At 50.4% G+C, this 373-nt stretch overlaps 1 long non-coding RNA gene across 1 annotated transcript; it reads left to right on the top strand.

Annotated features, from left to right (window-relative positions):
- Window positions 1-11: 11 nt before the first annotated feature.
- LOC109508631 (uncharacterized) lies at window positions 12-327 on the top strand. Its single transcript, XR_002166712.1, has 2 exons — window positions 12-106; window positions 287-327. It is a non-coding gene; the product is annotated as an uncharacterized LOC109508631 (long non-coding RNA).
- The last annotated feature ends 46 nt before the right edge of the window (window positions 328-373 follow it).

Here is a 373-nt window from a genome sequence, read left to right as displayed (position 1 = left end):
TCGACTGCATTTGTTGTAGGTGTACCTCGAGGCCCGCAGAGAAGAGACTCAGAAACAGAATCAGAGCCTGAAGATGCTGTCAGATGAAGTTTCACAGATCCAAGAGGTCAGTCTCCTCAACGCCGAGTGACCACTCATCATCCATCTTCACCATACTTTCAGTCACCTGCCCGTGGTGGCGTTTTTGCTTCCTGTTTGAAATGTTATGTCACGGCGCCCGCTCTCGTTTACACACCAAAACAAACAAGACGCAAGGTTTCACACAACCTGTTTGCATTCCAAACAGGTGCGATATTGCCTGAAGACACTGAGGGAGCAGATGGCGTCGAAAAATAAAGTAGGCAGCGCCGGCCCACCAGATGGCGCTGGTTTG

The sequence above is a fragment of the Hippocampus comes genome, unplaced genomic scaffold (assembly GCF_001891065.2).
Source record: "Hippocampus comes isolate QL1 unplaced genomic scaffold, H_comes_QL1_v1.1 C16366595, whole genome shotgun sequence".
In the NCBI taxonomy this organism is placed as follows: Eukaryota; Metazoa; Chordata; class Actinopteri; order Syngnathiformes; family Syngnathidae; genus Hippocampus; species Hippocampus comes.
This window is presented reverse-complemented; position numbering and strand designations above follow the sequence as displayed.